Below are 18,131 nucleotides of genomic sequence, written 5' to 3' on the forward strand. Positions count from 1 at the left end.
ATAGATTCTTCACAGATGATTAGACTAATTTGGAGCTTAACACAACTTCCCATAGTTCCCATGGCAGGATGGTGTCAGTATGGTCCTGAGAGTGGGTGTGTGGTCCCGAGAAAGTAATAGCTCTATGTTATAAGGCAGAAGGAGTAAGAGTCACTCTTGCAGTAGACTGAGGGGGTTTGTAAACACACCTATGATTAGCTAAGAGGTCTGTGGATGCAAACACTACATTCAACAATGGGAAGCAAACTCACTTTAGCTCTTGGATCTATGGAGTAAGGGCAGTTAGGTATGAACTTCCAAGTGAAAGTTTCTATATTAGCCCCTCCATTTAATAATTACAAAATCAAAATAATATTTCAGAGATCAAATTTGAAAAATTAGAAATATGTCATCTCTCCATTTAACTATGTAACTATGCCACAAAAGATAGATCTTGGGGTGGGGATGTGGCTCAAGTGGTAGTGCACTTGCCTGGCATGTGTGCAGCCTGGGTTCAATCCTCATCGCCACATACAAAGATGTTGTGTCTGCCAAAAACTAAAAAATAAATACTAAAAAATTATATCTCTCTCCCTCTTTTAAAAAAAGAGATCTTACAGAATTATGCAGATTAACATAAATTTAATCACCTATAAGTGGGTGATGTTGCCTTGCACAGTTATTCAAGATATTGTCTCCTGCTAAAAGCCTGGTATGCCACTAGTAAATTTGTCAAATGCCTTTTCTCAAGACCATATAAAAACTTGCTTTATATGTCAGAGAAAGTTTTGGGGGTTCCCTCTATAAACTCAGGGATTTTGACAACTCTGGTTCTTTGTCATAACCAAATTCCAGGAATGTGGATCATCTCACCAGCCCACCACTGGGATGTTAGGCCACTGTTCTGGTAACATCATTGTAGTTGCATCTGGAGTTAAATGTGTAGGAATATCATTACACTACTACTGAACCCCTGTAAGTTGTCATTCACCATGATAAATATTATACCTTTCATTCAATGTACATTCTCCTTTTCTCTATTTTGTCCCTTTACTTGAAAAAAATTATCTCTGGCCTCACAGTTTGACTCATTTGCCTTGCTTTACAGGATCTGCTCCTTTTTTCCCCTTAAGTTTCTGGTCATTTCTTTTCTACGTCTTTTACTGGTTTGACTTACTCTCCAACACACACACACACACACACACACACACACACACACACACACACACACACACACAGTATCTCTTTCTCAGTCATTATTCATATCATGTTCACATGGAAGATGCTTTAGTCTCAGGATTCAAGAACATTGCTGGTTAGGAATTTTTTCTATAATGGGATTCAGTACAAGAAATTATAAGAGTAGATGCCTATAGGACTGCTAGAAGAAAATGTTAGTCTAGAAGATAGTCAGAGTAAAAAGTAGAGCGCCCAGCAGGGAAGACAGCAGTGAGAACTCAAGACTAGCTGCCCCAGGAAGAAGTAAGTACTGAGCCTTCTGAACTCCATGAAAGGGCCTCCTGTTAGAACAATATATCCTGAAATCACCCAAGGAAAAAAATCTGAAAAATTGGATTCCAGCTTTCTTTCCTATGAAACATGACAGAATGAGGTGATAGGCAGGAACACTGGTGAGTTAACAAAAGACAACCCAATTGTCCCTGTGGATCTAAACCCACTACCATAGTAACCTAAGCCTCTAACTTCAAAAAACAAATTATCCTGTCTTGGCCAAAATGTTATCCAATGTAAATCCAAACTAAAATATTCCCTCCCAACTCTTCTTCTGTCAATAGGGCTGTGTTGCCCAGAATGTTTATCATACATTTATTTATTTGTTTGTTTGTTTAGGTATAGAAGCTAGAACTTAGAGGGCTTTTCCCCTGAGCTACATCCCTAGCCCTTTTTATTTATTTTTATTTTGAGACAGCGTCTGGCTAAGTTGCTCAGGCTGTCCACAAATTTGTAATACTTCTGCATCGGCCTTCTGAGTCGCTGGGATTACAGGGGTGTACCACCACAGCTGTTGTCTTGGACTTTTAAATCTCTGAGTTAAACTTGATTTTTTCTTCTTCATAAACTGAAAGTCTCTGGGTATCCTACTTTGTTGTTTGGCTTCTTCCTTCTCAATAATACTGCCTCCATAACAGTTCAAGTTATGATTATCAATTTAACCCAAGTTAAACCAAAGTGAGTAGTTTACCACAGTGCACGGCACACCGTAAGCTCTCAGGAAGCATGACCACGGGAGGCAGATTCTAGACGTGCACGGTGAGGGGCTAGATACTTCAAAGCCCCTCCACCTGTCTGGTCAAGTTCTAGAGGCTGCTATGGCCTTTTTACTCAGGCACTGGGAAACACGCACACATACACCCTCTTCTACTGTCCCTCTTCGAGCATGTGGCCACGTCCTCTCTCGACACAAGTGGGGACTTCGCCAGTGCAGTGCTGAATGAAAGGCCCAGTCAGCACCACGGGCAGGCTGTGTATATGCCCCAGAAGACAAATTTGGCTACAGTCTCAGGAATACTTACTTCAGTATGAAAGTAAATAAAAGAAGCACGAGAGTCCTAAATGGGTTGTGGGGACAAGTAAGGCCCTCCAACAGGAGACAGTGGCAGCTGCTGTTCTGGCTCCTGCCAGGGTCTGCCTGCTCCAGACTTTCAGGTCTCCTAGTCAAACGTGCTTTCCTCCAGCCAGACCCCCTTCCCACCTCTGCCTTCTAAGTAGTGAGGCAGCATTCTGCTTCAGGGTCTAGGGAGCTAGGCGACCTTGCGCAGATGGCCTAGGCTCTCTGTAAGACAGGGCTAGCAATACCCTCTCTCTCATGTGGCTACATAAATTCACCTGGACCATGTGCACACAGCAGCACCTGGCACTGTGACAGCCACTGCGTTTCGCTCAGGGTCGGGCAGCCCTCTCAGCAGGGCTCTGCTGAAGGGGTTCTAATCTGGCTTCAAATCCCCAGCTCCACACTGTGGATATATCATTATAGAAATGCTTTTCTAATCTAATCCTTGTCACTATAGTTTTAAAAATATAGATCTCTTCTTCAAAGGCTTTGGGTATAAAATGAGGCTTGAGAAGAATCTGCATGGAAAAGAGCAAGAATAGCCAAGTGAGGATGCTGGGCCTCCTAGATGGCTGTCTGGCCCCTCAGCTCAGAGGCTCACGGCCAGGATGTTTCTCTATGACAAGCCCTCCAACATGTCCCACTCTGCAACCCTCTCCTTAATGCTCACTTGGTGCCCCTCTGAGCCTAGAGCCGGCCTGGGGTCTGTGAGCTGTACAACTCCTATGTCCCTGATGCATGAACGGAGCCTGGCCATGCATGGCAAGCCCTGCCAGCTGGCTGCCTGGGATTTCATGGGACAACACAGGCAACACTCACTAGGGACACTTCTCATGTAGATCCAAGAGACAGAGGTCACTTGTCTTAAACATTCCCAAGAAATATATCAATAAATGTAGGTGGTTTTGCATGAGTTAAATGACAAGAGGAGGACTTCTTGATATAACATTAGAAAACAATTTGGTTCCACTCAGCCTGACCACAGAATACCTGCTAACTAACAAGCTCTTGTATACCTGTATCAAGAGGCAGAAATGAAAATGCACAATGCAAATCATACAAACCATTCTGCAACATGTAACCATTGCTCCTCTGAGTGAAATAATGAATTATTTTAATATAGTATTGGGTTTAATTCATTCTTTTACCCTGAGGAAAAACTCTGAAAGAGTGACTATGAATTATGACCAGTTTGCTGCACCGCTTTCCAATTTAGAAACCAACAGTAGGGTATGGCTTTCTCTTCATTTTCAGAGTTAAGTTTTTTGATAGGATTTGAGTTAGTCACACTGTAAAAAATGGTACTTCGCTATGAGTCCCAATGAGACAGACATTACCTAGACCTTAGCCTATCTCAGGAGCACTGCCTAACCACTCATAGTGACAAAAACATTACCAAGTCCCAGTGGCTTTAGTCACTGATGCCACCACACTGAAATACTCAGAGCTAGTGGGAAGGGTCCCAGGCCATGTGTTTAGTTGATGACTCAGGACAGGAAGGAGTGGAAGGAGGAACTCCCAGTCACAAGGGAGGAAGGGCCGTGCTGCCCTGGGTGTGTGGCACACGCGGAGCCTGAGTAACATGCCTCTGCCTTCCCACGTGTATCTGATGTGAGGTGGGTGTGTGCTGAGCCGAGACTCAGTGCCCGCTCCTGCCACAGGCTCCTCCAGGTGCCACTGCACCCTGCACTTGCCACGATGCTATGGGGTATCCACTCTGATTGGGCTGAAGGCTGATTTTCTTCCCCATATTACAAGATTGCAAGTGACAGGGGGGGATTCCTAACAGACCCTGTCATCAGAGCCCATGTTCTTTTGTCTCTGTGGGACTGTGGCATCAGGTGAGGGCAGATGGCCTCGCTGCCAGCCTTCCTTGTATCCTTCCACACTGCAAGACGCAGCACACCCCCGGGGGCTTTCCCACCCATGCTGCTCACTGCTGCCTACGGGGCCAATGCAAAGTCCTCTCACAGACAACTATGTGTACCTGGCTCTTTCCTTCACAAAAAACAGCGGTGTATGCAAAGACAGTCCAGCCCAGAATTTACAGCCACCCGAACAATGTGTTCTTTCTTAATGAAGAGCCAGGGCTGCACACCTTTGTCTCCAGGAAAGGGGTGTGGTAAGAGCATGATGTCTGGAGGAACACATCTCATCCTTTCCACTAATTAAATCATTTTATGTAAATTGATGAAAAACTACGAGATTTTAAGAAACTTTGCCATCGTTTATCTATAAGAAGGGAACATCTCCCTGTCGGCCCACTGTCTGTGTCCCCTTTCTCCTGATTGTCTATGTGAGAAAGCTCAGGCTCCTCTTTTCTCTCTCATGCCCCACAATCACTAAGGTACCTGTCTCCATTCTCTCCCTTCAGTGCTGCTCCCTGGAGCCCCCATGCCAGCCTGGATGCATGTGCTGCCTCAGTGAGTCCTCACTGCAGTAGTCTCTAGCCACCTCTACACCTTGCATGCCACAAGGCTCCCAAGGCATGTGTCCTACTGGATGCAGTGAGTTAGGCATGTAAAGAAAGTCAGAGGGTAGACTCTGGACCTGGAGTGTTGCTGGAGAGGAAGATGGGAGTCTCATGGCCTCAAGGCGTCTGGGCTACTTTCTTAGCTCACAATCATTTCTGTCTGTACAGGTCAAAAACAGCCTGCTTATAACTGCAAAGAAAGTAGCTCAGGCAAGCCCTGGGAAGGTCACCGTTAACGATCACTGGGATCAGTTTCGTTCTTCCAAGGTGAGGTGGATAAGAGTGTGTCATTCCACACCTGTATGAAAGGTGCTCCAAACAACTGAGGTTCAAGTGTTCAAGAGGCAGACACAGACTGGCCATCCCCTGGGTCTCAGCATGTTGGGGGCCCCAGGGGCTGTATGGATTCCTCTGGAAGCCACCCACGGCACTCTGCTGTGCTAGCCATGTGCGGCCCCACGCACCTAGGCCACAGAACCCACCAGGGACACAGTACAGAATGTGCCGGGTTTGGAGGTGAAACTTACGGCCCAGAGCTTGGCTCTGGTGCTCTGCTGGCCCGTGACCCTGGGCAGGGGTCAGGAGCTCTCGTGCCTCCTTTTCTTTATCTGTATTATAGTGGCCATTCCTACTTCATTGATCATAGTGAAGACTGAACGAGACAATGTGTGAAAGGCCTGGCAGATGGGCATTCACAGATATGAATAATCACTTTACATGAGAAGACAGCATGCCAGTAGTTACTACTGAGGAGCCTGTTTTACCTGTTAGAACAGACCATGGCTTTTACACTGTGCTCAATAGAGTCACTTATCTGCCAACAAATGATTCCCAAGATGCTGCCTGCGTGGCACCTGCATGTGGAGAGGAAGAGAAATAAAGTAGAGCACTGGGGTGGGGCTGGGAGCCAGGCCAGGGAGGCTGGTCAGGGAGGCTCTCTGAAGAGATAACCTCGGAGACCTCAGACATGACAGGAGTGAGAGAAAAGGGCCTTCAGGTGAAGCAACCTGTGGGGGTCCAGGCTGGGTGGAGGCCAGGCTGTCCTCTCTGGACAGGCTTTGGCTGCACTGCTCCTCTGCACAGAGACTAGAAATCTAGACTCACTCCCTATTTGTTAGGGCACTTTGGGAAGACCCTTCCGAATTTTTGCCAAAGGCAGGAGGAGAAGGTGACACCCCACCACCTCTTCATGCCACTATCAAGAGCACTAAGAGGAAAATAGACACTAAAAAGCTCAGAAATCATGAAGGGGCTCTGACTGGCAGACCCTGCTACTGGAGCATGCTGTGTGGGAACTGTGTTCTCCAAGCTGGACAAGGACACTATGACATCAGGGCAACTCCAGGAAGCAGCTGGTAGCACAGGGGGAGGAGCCACAGGCAGACAGTGCTGAGGATGAGCTGCAGAGCACTGGCCCAACCTCTTAGTGTTCTTCTAAACCCACCCAGAGATGACAAAGGAGAGCAGCCAGCCACAGGGGAATGGTAACCACACAGAGGTGATCTCAGCAATGAGGTGCTACTTAGCTTTCCCCTCATTACCATAGCATCAGTCACTCCAACAATTACAAAGTACCATTGTGGCAATTACAAAAGATCCATTTAATCTAAAGATGATTTTAATGCTGGTGAAATAACATCTATTATTAGTAAAGTTATCCCAAGGCAATTTCTTTTTCAATTATGCTATTGCAAACTTAAAACACATGTAAAGCATATCAGGAATTAGGAAATCAAGTGGGAATGCATAAAATATATATTTATATTTTTAAAACTTTGGTACAAATATCAGGGAAGGGCATTTAAGATGGCTACTACTCAATGAAATGGTCTTAGGATAACTCATTAAAAATAAATAATGAGGCAGAGAATGGCATTACCATTTGTATTTCTTCTGGGGATAATTCATCTTCACCTTTGCCATCTCTCCAGGTTCCTAATTCAGACTGTGCTTTGGTCAAAATCTTTTCTGTTAAAAAAACAAAACAAAATAACAACAACAAAGAAAAAGAAAATAGAAGGCCAAATAGTCATGTTAGCATAGTGTCACTGAGGATACAGATGTGTTACAAACAAGAGACTGAATGTTATTTTGCAGCTCTGTCTCTATTTATCCATTGGTCAATATGCAGCAATATTTAGGCCTTAAATTGTGTGGATGTGTGCATGTGTATGTGTGAGGGTGGGGAAGATAGGGACAGTTTCAATATTGCACTGAATTCAACAGTGGCTACAGACTAAATGGACATTCTTCAGAACCAGTTTTTTTTAGTACATTTCATTTTACAACACACTCTCATGCTAACATCCTCCCTCCACTTTTAAAAGGTTATTCAACATATGAATGCTTTCACTGGGAAAATAAAAAATATATATGAAATTCTGTTCCCCAATCTCATTCCTTTTCTTGAGAGTCACTGCTTTGATGTAGCCTCCTTGACTTTATCTAAGCATATTCACATATAGATATGCAATTCCTTGTATATCTCCCACACCCAGAAATAATACAGTCTTGTGAGTGCAGTGGCTCATTCTTCACAGATATCAATGATATCATACTGTCCTCAAACTTGCTTTTCAGATTTATCAATCTACCTTGGAGATCATTTTGCATCAGTTCAAATAGCTTGACTTCATTCTTTAAACTGCTGCTTAATATTCCATTGTAAGGATACAAGGTTTTCTTTGGTTTTGTTTTGGTTGTTGTTTGTTTTTGCAGTACTGGAGATGGAATCCAGAGCATTTCACATGCTAGGCAAATGATCTACCACTCAGCTACACCCCTATCCCTTTTTATTTTGAGATAGGGTCTCACTAAATTTCCCAGGCTGGCCTCCTACTTGAGATCCTCCTACCTCAACCTCCTGAGTAGCTGTAGGCATAGGTGTCTGACCAGATACAGTTTAGGTCACTGTAACTCCACTGGTAAACCTTCAGTTAGGTCAGTGTTCACTAGTCTAATACTGTATGCCCCTGTGGAGTGTTTCTGCAAGACGGGTGCCTGGCCACAGAACTGCTGAACAGGAGGGTGTACAGAGTTTAATCTAGAGAACTTTTTGATCATGGTTGGTCAAGTGACGGCTCCTTGATGAAGTTTATTGAGAAGGCAGGCTCCTAGAAAGGCCTGCTCTCAGCACAATACTGGAGAGATCTGCATGGGTTGTACCCAGGGCTTGAGGACAGCAGCGAAAGGGCAGGGGCTACTCCTCCAGGAGGACTGTAAAAAGGTCTCTGCCTCCAAATGTGCCTGTGTGAATCTCAGCAGTACCTCTGAGCTTGCCATCAATTCAAAAGACAATACCATTTCTTTTCCCTTTCTTCCTCAACCTCAGTAAATTTCCTGTAGTTGATCTCAGTCCTAAGAGATGAGCACAAGTCCAGGGTCTTCTGACATGAAAAGGACTCATGACAGCAGCAGGCTGGAGATAGCAGACCAGGCATGAAAGATGTGGTTGTCACTGGAAAGAAATCTTCACAAAAATCCTCCACTTCCACCACAACAGTGCAGGAAAACTGTTTTCATCACAACTGTCATCACAGGAAAAATATATTTATAAGGCCTGGCTGAACGCATCCTTACAAACCAAGCTACCATTTCATTGAGATGACATCCTTTGGGCAGGGGAGTTGCACTTTCCATCCATCCTACTCCACCCCTAAGAGCTTGCTGTCTCCTGTCTGTTTTCATTATGGTGCCCATTTCAATTTTTTAAAACAAAAAAATAAACCTTGTTCATGTCTGAACCAAGCAGTCTAGGTCTTTATAGCACTTTTGATTCCATGGCCATCTGAAGCCTTGTCCTGAACCCTGTAGCTCACTGCATGCCGCACCCAAAGTGGTGTCGAGTTCAGATGCTTGGTCTAGTGTTCAAGGCCTTCTGTGCTTTAGCCCAGCCCACAGTTAACTCCCGTTACTTTTGGGTTCTCCTCATCCATTCTTTCTCTCGGATGCATCCAGGCCAATGGCTGCAAACTGCCTATTTCTCAGGAACCCCCCTCCCCCACCCCAGCTCTAAGCTCTCCCTGCTCACTCCAACACATACTGTGTACATCCAAAGGGCATCTTAGAAGGCCTGCAGGCCACTGTATTGATTCCTTCCCACTCTCCTGAGCTTTAGTGCCAAACCCCACCTCTAGCTGTGCTCACCTCAGGCAGCAAGGCCACCATTCCCCGTCCACCGTCTACCTATTGCTCCAACCCCAAGCCTGCAGGCTGTTCACCCCCGGTTGTTCTTATCCTTCACATCTCATGTTCCACTTACCAGATAAGCTCAGGCTCCGAAATGCAGCAAGTGCTTCTCTCACCCCTTTACCATGGCCTCCCCAAAGGCCCACACTACCTTGTGCCTGGGCTGTTGCAAGATTCCTGGCCCATCTGTCTGCCTCTGTGCTAACCCCTCACAGCAGTATCAGGGATTTTAGGAACTAACCCAGACCACATCATGCTCTAGCTTCAAACCCTCCAGTGGCTTCTTACCATGCTTCAACTCAAAGCCTAATTTTGCCACAAAAAACAGTCTTCTGCCCAGCACTGCTTCTCTGCACCCTTGAGGACATCTGATGCTACCTGCTCTTGCACTCTCCCATAGTCCTAGCAGGTGTGAGCTGGTTCTTTACTGGGACTGTCATTTGCATTTCCCTGATTACTAAGGATGCGGAGCACCTCTTCATGTGCTTACTGGCCATCTGAAATTTCTTTTAAGAAACTTAAGATCTTTCGCTGATTTTTAACTAGTTTGTTTTTGTAGTACTGAGTTGTAAAGAGTTCTTTCTATATTCTAGATACAAGCACCTTATCAAATATATAATTTGCAAACACTTCTTCCCATTCTGCGTGTTGTCTTCACTTTTTTGATGAGGTCCTTTGAAGCATGAAAGATTTTAGCCCCAGTGACTACCACTAATCTCCCCACATCCCTGAAAGGTGGGTACTATCATCCCCATTTTAAAAATGGGTGAACTGATATCTGAGTGCTGTCAGCGCTGGAGCTGGGCTCCAGACACCTTCAAAGGGGCACTCTTCATATGCCCTCTGTCTCCAACATGCCAGACAGTGCTCTCCTGAAGGCCAAGAGAGCTGGGTTAGACAGGAGATGGCCTCGTGCCTACATGGACTTTAACCATGAAGAGCAGCATTCTTTCACTCTAACCACTTATTTCCTACCCTGCAGAGGCAACTGATTCCTCTCCATAGTAAGGAAGGCTCGTGGAATGTACCTGCAGGGGGCTTCTGTGAGGGTGACAACCATGCCTGTGAGCACGCGGGCCTGAGCCCCACACCCTAAGACAGACCACAACAGAGGAAGCAAAGGTGCCCAGCTTCTCCTGGCCCCAGCACCCCTGCCTGCGAGACACGTAGTGTGGCTATCTCTGTGCTACGTGCACTAACAGGCGTCCTCTGCATTGGGTACACACAGAATGAAGATGTCCATGACAACAGAATATAAAGTCTAAAAAGTCATGGGGTACCTAGTATCCACAGTGACAGGCAGCACATAAACTCACTCTTGCACCTTTTCCTGCTGGCTTGACTAGCTACAAAAGCCACTGAGATTACACGCTCACCCTGGCAGGACTGGCAGGACGGTGCTGAGAGCACAGGGTTTTTCCTGGAGGGTAGCACTGCCTCCCTCGGCCCTTCAGCAGAGCCCAATCCCCGGGCAGTGTACAGCTCAAGCAGGCCCTTTCATCTGGACCCCAGCTCCCAGGTGACTGGATGGCTCTTTTCAGCCAACTGTGGACAGACAAAACCACGGCCACCTCCTGCCAACCTTGGCTCGAGCAACCACACACGCAGCTGGCAGGGGCTGGGCTGCCGCTTCTGTCCTCTGCACTCTGCCTAGTGCTGTGAGGAAGGAATGCAGGGCAAGGCTTGAACTTTAACTCATACCTGGATGCTCTTCAGTGGCAAGTGTTTCTTCAGAGTCTTTTGAAGGATTCTGTGAAACTTTCTCAGAGGATGTGGATTCTCTTGTCTTTGTACTTGGCTCAGGTTCCAGCTTAGATCTAAAAATAAACAATTGTTTGCTGTAAAACCTATGCTACTCTTTTTGACAACAGAAGAGAGTCACTGCCTCATGGACCAACGGCTATCTGGACACACCTCCACAGGGCACCTGTAAAGAGGCATAGGCATTGTTGCCTCAGGCAGGGGCTGTGCACCCTCCGTGTCCCCAGCCACAGCATGGGAACAGCATCAGTAGGAGGCTGAAGTCTGAAATGCCCCCGATGGACACCACACTTAGTGAATGGGCAGTGAAGGCCCTACCTTCAACAAACCCAAAGCCAGATGTTCACTAATCCACTAGTTTTACACTAATTCAAAAGTCTTTCTGAATATGTGTGTGTGTGTACATATATATACAGTAGAAACATAATTTTGACCCATATTATATACCCACATATAAGTAGAACTTAGTTTAACTATAAAAGCACAAGTCTTTAATACCTTCGAGGTGGAACCATCTCTGCACTTCCTTCCTGAACTTCTTCCCACAAGGGGTCTCCTTTTCCACCCAGGGGGCGTAGCTACACCTATTCAGAGAGGCTCTCCCTGCTACCCAAGGACCCTGCCACTCCTCTGCACCTGCTTGCTTCCTCCGCAGCAGTGATGAGTCTGTCATGCCTTGTCTTTTATCTGTCATCTGTGAGAGCAGCTCTTTGCCTTCATGAGTCACGTTTGCTGCTTAGCCCTGGATCCTGGCATTCAGTGCTTGCTGATGGTCTAGATAAGGGTTTCCCAAAGGCCTATGTGCCGAAGGCCTAGTCCCCAGCCCATAAGCACCTTTAAAGGTGAGTCCTAGTGGGAAGTACTCAGGTCACTGATATGCACTTGAAGGGGATATTGGGACCTTGGCCCCTTTCTGTTTGTCTTCACTTCCAGGCTGCCATGAAGTGAACAGACTGCCTTTGCCACCCCAGGCCCAATGCAAGAGGGCTAAGTGACCAATAGACATTTTCTTCTTTTAAGTTGGTTATCTTAAGTATTTTGTCACAGTAATGGAAAACTGATAGTGTTCAGTAAGTACATGTTGAATAAATGGATGCTTTACAAATACCAGTAAATGGCTAATGAGAGAGAAAAACTCTGCTTCCTTTGCTGAGAAGAAGCTTTTTAGAATCCATCCCATTTATTGATTCTCGATTTTACTTCTTATGCTTTACTACAGTGACACAGCCATATCAAACAACAGGCCCCGTTATGAAACAACAGGCCTTGTAACAGCTTTATATGACACTGTGAAAATCCCAGGCATAGTGATAGGAGGGTCTGTGATAAAGTCCATGTTGCCAGGCAGGATGTAAGTAAGGGAACAATGGAAACATGTGAGGGTGACTTATTAATGCCAGCTAATGTTTACTGGGGGCTTATAATATACTGGCCATTTTTCTAATAAGCACTTACATGGATAAATCTATTCAAATCCAAAACTATCAAAAGAAGGCACTAGTAGTAATGACCTTTTTATAAAGAAGGAAACCGAGGCCTGAGGAAATTTGGACACTCATAAGGGTCATAAAACACACGGCTGGTTTGGGACAGGACCTTAGGGACCTAGCTCTGGAGTCCACACTATGTCAATTCAACCAGGAAAAGAACGTCTGTTTAACAAACATTGATGGAATGAGTATATATTTATAAAGAATAAATAAACTCCAACCCCATTTCACTCCATCAAAAAATTAATCTGACACACACAGTAGACCTAAACAAACCATCAAGTCAAAAAGACTCTAGAAGAAAGCATAAAAGAATATTTTAGTGACCTTTGGGCAGAGAAAGCAAAAATTTCAAAAATCTGGCTTTCTCAAAATCATGTTTCTATTCATCCAAGATATTATTAGGAAAATAGACAAACCACAGAACAGGAAAAATTATTTGTAGCACGTATCTGACCATGGAATTGTATATACAATAGATAAAGAACTCAGCAGAAGGACAGATAATTCAACAAGAAATGGGTAACATATTGCTAGACATAGGGCACGTCTGTTAATCCCAGTGACTCAGGAAGCTGAGGCAGGGGGGTTGCAAGTTTGAGGCCAGCCCCAGCAACTTAGTGAGATACTCAAAGTTTAAAAACAAACAAGACCGGGGATGTGGTTCAGTGGTATAGCACACGTGGGTTCAATTCCCACAACTACAAAACCAAAACAAAACAAAAGAACCAAGAAGAAGAAAAAGAAAAAAGGGGGAGGCGAGTGGGTAAGATACTTAAATAGATGCTTCAGGAAAAAATATACAAATGGTCGATAACACACGAAAAGGTGGGACAATGAGAAACCCCCAAGCATTCACTGGGACAGCTTAGGAAACAATCAGCCCCTGATTGTAGTGGGGACCTGAAATGTATGTAAGCACATACTGCTAGAAGGTATGTAAAACAGTGTTACTATTTTGAAAAACTTATGGCAATTTCTTACTAAGTTTAAGAAACATCTCCACATGGCAGAGCAACCCACACTTAGGTATTCATCCCAAAAAAACGAAAAGAGGTATCCACATGAAGGTCTGCAAATGCATGCTCACAACAGACTTAGTCAAGAAATGGAAGCAACCTGAAGTTGCCCACGTGAGACCCGACAAGCCAGCTGTGGCACACGCCTGCGACGCAGCACCACTGGCAGCAAAGAGGGAGTTCCTGACAAGGGCAGCAGGGACAGACCTAAAAGATGCAGTACGCAAAGAGATCACACAAACAGCTCCAAGGACGAATCTATTTAAGAATAAACGTTCCACATTTGATTTTATATATAAATATAATTATAAAATTTAACATCTGCTACTTAACAATTTACCTCAGATATTGCTAAAGATAATTTAGTAACCTGACACATTAGCCAATTTTGAAACTAGCTTAAAATAAGACATGTATCAACCAGAATTTTCAGGTTTTTTTTACAGTTACTAAATGACAAATGGCCTAACAGTTCCTAGCCTGTTTTCCCATCTATAAAATGGGGCTGTGAGGGTATCTTTCCTGTCGAATTCCTTGTTTATTTGCAAATGCTTCCTTAGCACAGCCAACAGCCACAGTACTAGCTATTACTGCTACTGTTCTGTGGTTGCACCTGCTGCTATTACTGTGGAAGGAGAAATGGTAGCGGTTTGATAAAGAAAATTTCTTCTGAAGTAATACGCGTCCAGCACACATGGCCACTGGCAAGGTGCAGGCCATCAGAGGAAAAGAAGTGATGAAATCCATTCATGACTCAGAGCTGAGAAGCGGGTGCACTGAGTGATCTGCACAAGTGACTCAGCAGGGTCTTCCAGCGCTGGCGCACTCGCAGCAGATCCCTCGGCTGGCACACCAGTGGAAGGTCAGGAGGAGCCTTGACAGACTGGCAGGGGAGAGGTGTGGGCAGCCTTTTCTTTGGCCCCCGGTGCTCAGCAGATGACCTGCTGCCCTTGCAGACTGCCTTGGTCATCAGGTTCCTCCAGCAGTTCCACAGAACCCCACATCTGGAGGCTGGATCCTTAAGCCATCGGCAGAGAATGACAGATTTAGAAGAGGGCAAGGAGACAACAGAGGGCTTGGTCCTAGCCTGTCATTTATCTGCTGCATGACCTTGCTTCAATCCTCTTGCTCTGAGTTTTCTTCATCTGTAAAACTGAGAAAATGCCACCCTCCTCAAAGGGATGTGGCGAAGATGAAATGAGAAGGGGCCTAGCGTGGAGCCTGGTCCGCAGCAGGCGCGTTCCTAGGGCGCCTCTTGAACTCTCAGCCTCCTTCCCTCTTGGTGAGGTGGCTCACTGAGGCTTTCTCACTCTCACCTCCTGATGGTGAGAGATCTGCTTTTTCCACTTTCACATTGGCCACTCAGAGTGGATACAAAGACTAACAGATTCCAAAGGTGCCATGTAAAATATAAAGGCTTTATAAACTCTTACTACTACTATTTTAGAGCACAGAAATTATTGGAAGCTTCACAGGGTAAGTGTCACTTAGTTAAGATCTTGAAAAGGGTAAGACTTTGCCAGGGATAGGGGAGAAAGGATCTTCTAGGCATAGAGAATCTAGGTCGAGCTTCTGGGTCACAGGATGGCATTTAACTTTGGATAATTATATGGCTCTTCAGACAGAATAACTTCATATTTGCATTAGCCACATATGAGAGTTCCAGTTGCTCCATGCCCTCCACTTCATATATCATTTTAAATTCATTCATTCTAATGTATGAAATGGTATTTTGTGGTTTTTTAAATTTTCACTATGAAACAACTATATGCAGCAAGGAGGTATAGTACAAAGAACCCTTTTTTCTGAACCATCAGGGAGTAGGTTGCCAAACTGATGCTTCTTTATTTTTGGCTATTTTTCCCCCAGTACTGGGAACTGAACCCATGGGTGTATTACCACTGTATTACCATTCCTTTCCCCCACCTTCTTTTTTTATTTAAAAGTTTTATTGGTTCTTTTTAGTTATACATAACAGTAGAATCCATTTTGATAAAATTATACAAGCATGGTCCCCATTTCTTCTTTTTCTTTCTTTTTTAAATTTTGAGACAGAGTCTTAAGTAGTCTAGGCTGGTCTTGAACTTGAGATCCTCCTGACTTAGCCTCCTGAGTCACTGGGATTATAGGCATGTACCACTGAATAACCTTTGACTATTGAATGTATTCTTTGATATAACCAGAGTATAGCCATCAAAATCAGAAAAGGCATATCAATACATGACTTCCATCTTTTCCTTATATCCCAGTTCATTTTTGACCAACTCAATAATCTCCTTTTGTTCAAAGGATCCAGTTCAGAATCACATGTTTCATTTACCTGTCATTTCTCTTCAATCTCCTTCATTTGAACAGTTCCTTCAGTGTCTCTTGAGTCCATGATTTTGACACATAATAATATGCCAGTTATTCAGCAAGATGTCTCTGAATTTGAGTGTGACGTTTCCTGGTGACAGGAGTCAGGCTGGGCAGACATCACAAGTGCTGCTGAAACCTCATGGCAGCCCACAAGGTGGTGTGCTCTCACTATGCCCACTGATCAAGGTGGCAATTGCCGGGCATCCCACCACAAAAATTAATCTTTTCCCCTTTGTAATTAACAAGCATTGAGGGGAGGGTGCTTTCACATTATATATTTCAAACTTTTAATTAATTAATTATTCATATTCCAATGGACTCATGATGTCTTATTTCATGAAATATTTTGTACTCTGCTGTCATTTCTTTTGGCTCTGGTGGTCTCCAAGTGGGCCAGGAGAAACCCTTTTACACTTTAGACATGTCCCTATCACTAGAGTCCTTCCTTGCTTTCTGATACAATCAAAAGTTCCAGGCTCATTTTGTGCTCTCCCTGCCCCAGCCTAAGAACCAGTCATTTCTGCAAGAAGGGTGGTTTCTTGACACTGAAACTCAGAAACCAAGATCTGCTTATTGCTACTGGGGTGTCACTGCATCCAGGCCCTCCCAGGGAACAGAATTAAAAGACACATGCATGCATTTTCATATGTATGCATACATACATGCCCACAACCATATTCATTTCCATGCTGCCTGTGGAAATAAGATACTATGAGTTCACACTAGTACCTTTCCTTCTGTCCCATGACTACAGGGACAGAAGGAAAGGTACTAGCCTCATTCTGGCTTCTTCCCTTTCACTTCTATAGTGAGAAACCTGCCTATCCTCCTCTATTTCTTCCTTGATCAACCCCTTACAGGCACTCACCCCTCATCCTGCTGCCCGCCACTCCTCCTGGTGGGGATGCACCACTCCTCTTTTTTGGGGCTCTGATTGCTGTGTTGACAATGCTGCTCAGCTTGACCTTCCACTGGGAAACCTCAGCTGCCCACACTGCACCCCTCTTATCCCACCTCACTTCATGGCTCCAGAACTGAACTGTTTTGGAAGAGGAAGAGCATAATTGACTTTTGGATGAAGGTTCCTTTAACATCTGCCATCTCTGTATCCAGAGGATGGCAATGTACCAGTTTTCAATTTAAATGAATGAAAGCCTGCAGTGCAGTGGACTGAGACATAGGGGAGTGCCTTTTTCTTTTTTTTCTTTTTTAACTGATAAAAACAGATTCTAATTATACACAGAGTATCTACTGAGATCCTCAGGGAAATTACAAATTAACTAGTTGAAGGAAATTTGAAAACAGCCATTTTAAGAGTTCTTGGGAGGATCAGCATCTACCCCATTCTGACAGACACTGACCTGGCTAGGCCCATCCCTGCCCAGTAGGCTTCCAGGTCCCACCTTGAGGACCTTAGGATTCTCTTTAAAATTTGAAAAGAACAAAAAGAGATGTAAAAGAGGAGGTGTAGGGAGGGAGGGAGAGAGATTTTTAGGCTTTAAAAATAAGAAAACATGGGAGAAATTCTTTGCAAACCTTAAATAAGGCCCATATAAATCTTAGAGAGAAATGGCTCTTTTTCCAGATTTAAGGACTGCTCTTATGCTGTTTTCCTGCCCCAAACAAAGGCTCTGGGTGGAAGAGTGTTTTCAGTCTGTCACAGGATTGTCTGCAGCACCCAACATGGCTTCCAGGCAAAGGGCAATGGCTCCTGCTGCCTGGACCAAGTTGTCCCTCACTCAGCAAAGGCGCAATGGGCACAGATAGGACCAGTCACACACTGCTCACAATGGCCTGTCATGGGACAAGCACAGAAAACAAGAGCAAGCACCTGCAGCCCTCTGACTTTGCCCTTCGATCATTTGTTTCACATCATTAAGCAGATTACACATCAGCTCAAGTATCATCTGCCTGCTGGATTAGTCACCTGTGGCATAACCTCAGAACCTGTCACATGCTGTAGAACACACACCTCGTCCACAATAGACAACAAAATACTGAAGCAAAGAAATGGTTCTGAGGGACTCTGCTCTGAGCCAAGTCTACACAGACTTTCTGTAAAGAGTTACAGGGTGAATATTTTGGACTCTGTAGATTATATGTAGTGTCTGTCTCACAGCCTTTCTTATTATTTTACCTTTTAAAAATATAAAAAAAAAAAAACCTTTCAGTTGGAGGGCTGTACAAACAAAGCCAAGGTCTAGATTGGCCCATAGGCCATAGTTTGTTGATCTCTCTTCTAGGCAATGATTAAGGCCCTGTTACAGAGTAAACAGTGCAACATTTCTGTC

The 18,131-nt window shown here is 44.6% G+C and overlaps 1 long non-coding RNA gene across 1 annotated transcript; it reads right to left on the reverse strand.

Moving 5' to 3' along the window:
- Positions 1–6,825: 6,825 nt before the first annotated feature.
- LOC144373758 (uncharacterized) lies at positions 6,826–16,759 on the reverse strand. Its single transcript, XR_013433314.1, has 3 exons — positions 16,709–16,759; positions 10,914–11,029; positions 6,826–6,992 (listed from the first exon to the last, which is right to left on the reverse strand). It is a non-coding gene; the product is annotated as an uncharacterized LOC144373758 (long non-coding RNA).
- Between the last annotated feature and the right edge of the window lie 1,372 nt (positions 16,760–18,131).

This window comes from Ictidomys tridecemlineatus, unplaced genomic scaffold (assembly GCF_052094955.1).
Source record: "Ictidomys tridecemlineatus isolate mIctTri1 unplaced genomic scaffold, mIctTri1.hap1 Scaffold_48, whole genome shotgun sequence".
Taxonomy (NCBI): domain Eukaryota; kingdom Metazoa; phylum Chordata; class Mammalia; order Rodentia; family Sciuridae; genus Ictidomys; species Ictidomys tridecemlineatus.